Raw genomic sequence first — 2,521 nt, 5'->3', positions numbered from 1 at the left:
TAGCTTCTATGATATATGCTGTGTCTGGGAACAAGAGAGTTGGCATTGGTTATGAGGGTGAAATCCCATACAAGCTTGAATCTGTGGATGATATGAAAATATCATACAAGCCTCTGTATAACCAATTTAAATTTGGCCACTCCCATGATATTAAGCACACATCACATGCACAAAGTTTTCACATAACACACACCAAGAAGCATGTGACACAACCTAAGAAATATCATGGAACTAAGAATAAGAAGTATCATACTGTTCCTCCTGTTAAATATTTTTCTAAAATCAAGTTCAATCAGAACTTGAGGAGAACTAACAAGAAAGGACCCAAGAGGATGTGGGTACCTAAGGAAAAAATTATTCCTATTGCAGATATCCTTGGCTGCAAAGAAGGAAAAGCACAGCATGTCATGGTACCTGGACTCTGGATGCTCGCGACACATGACAGGAAGAAGGTCTATGTTCCAAGACCTGGTGCTTAAATCTGCTGGAGAAGTGAAATTCGGAGGAGATCAGAAGGGCAAAATTATTGGCTCAGGAACTATAAAGTCTGGTAACTCTCCGTCTATTTCTAATGTTCTTCTAGTAGATGGATTAGCTCATAACTTATTGTCCATAAGTCAATTAAGTGACAATGGTTATGACATAATCTTTAATCAAAAGTCTTGCAAGGTTGTAAGTCAGAAGGATGGCTCAATCCTATTTTCAGGAAAGAGAAAGAACAACATTTATAAGACAGATCTTCAGGATCTTAAGAATCAGAAGGTGACTTGTCTTATGTTTGTTTCTGAAGAGCAATGGGTCTGGCACAGAAGATTAGGACATGCTAGTTTGAGAAAGATTTCTCAGATTAACAAACTAAATCTGGTCAGAGGACTCCCCAATCTGAAATTCAAATCAGATGCTCTTTATGAAGCATGTCAGAAGGGCATGTTCTCCAGACCTGCATTCAAGTCTAAGAATGTTGTTTCTTCCTCAAGGCTGTTAGAACTCTTACACATTGATTTGTTTGGCCCAGTCAAAACAGCATCTGTCAGAGGGAAGAAATATGGAGTAGTTATCGTTGATGATTATAGCCGCTAGACGTGGGTAAAGTTCTTGAAACACAAGAATGAGTCTCATTCAGTGTTCTTTGAATTCTGCACTCAGATTCAATCTGAGAAAGAGTGTAAAATCATAAAGGTCAGAAGTGATCATGGTGGCGAATTTGAGAACAGATTCTTTGAGGAGTTCTTCAAAGAAAATGGTATTGCCCATGATTTCTCTTGCCCCAGAACTCCACAGCAAAATGGAGTTGTAGAGCGAAAGAATAGGACTCTACAAGAAATGGCCAGAACCATGATCAATGAAACCAATATGGCTAAGCATTTCTGGGCAGAAGCAATAAACACTGCATGCTATATTCAGAATAGAATCTCTATCAGACCTATTCTAAATAAGACTCCTTATGAATTGTGGAAGAACAGAAAGCCCAACATTTCATATTTCCATCCTTTTGGATGTGTATGTTTTATTCTGAATACTAAAGATCATCTTGGTAAGTTTGATTCCAAAGCACAAAAATGTTTCCTTCTTGGATATTCTGAACGCTCTAAAGGCTACAGAGTATACAATACTGAAACATTGATTGTAGAAGAATCAATCAATATCAGGTTTGATGATAAGCTTGGTCTTGAAAAACCAAAGCAGTTTGAGAATTTTGCAGATTTTGATATTGATATATCAGAAGTTGAAGAATCAAGAAGCAAAGCTGCAGAAGCTGGCAGTCTCAGAAGCACTGAATCAGAAGATCAAGTTGCTACATCTTTAGAGAATCTCAGGATTTCTGAAGAACCAACAGTCAGAAGATCACCTAGACTTGCCTCAGCTCATTCAGAAGATGTGATCCTAGGGAAGAAAGATGATCCTATCAGAACAAGATCATTTCAAAAGAATGACAATCAAAAGCAGTGATCAGAATCAGAAGGCGTACAGTCTATTCAGGAAAATTACAGTTGTCATCTATTATCTGATGGTGAACACGTGTATGTACGGTTAGTACAAAGCGTGCAGTTGAAAAGACGCCGACCTAGGTAACTGTGTTAAACCATTTCATTTACCTCGTTCTCTCACCTAACGTCACTTATCAATTAATGAAAATTGATTTCTCTTGATTCTGTAACTGTTCCTTTTCTAATCTTATTGCATTTTTTTAAATCCGTCTCTATATATTCTTTTCAAACCATCTCATATATCTTTTTCGCTCCGTGTCTCTCTTTCTTCTTGCATACTTTCTTTTGAAATCTTCTTAGTCGCTTCTAAAACCCTAACCGAAAACCCAGAATTTGTTCTTCCTAGCTGTTCATTCTGTTTCAATGGCTGCTTCTTCATCTCAAAATGTTGGTTCATCTACTTTTCTCCATATTCAAGATGAAGTTAATCAGGAACTTACTCCAGTTGTTGCGTGCTCCATTCCTAAGGATAAATTAGAAGTTCTATGTGAACTCATGGTTGATTTTGATAACATTGAAGAAAACGAATTTCA

This window comes from Vicia villosa, unplaced genomic scaffold (assembly GCF_029867415.1).
Source record: "Vicia villosa cultivar HV-30 ecotype Madison, WI unplaced genomic scaffold, Vvil1.0 ctg.001884F_1_1, whole genome shotgun sequence".
NCBI lineage: Eukaryota > Viridiplantae > Streptophyta > Magnoliopsida > Fabales > Fabaceae > Vicia > Vicia villosa.
Note: the sequence above shows the minus strand (reverse complement) of the source record.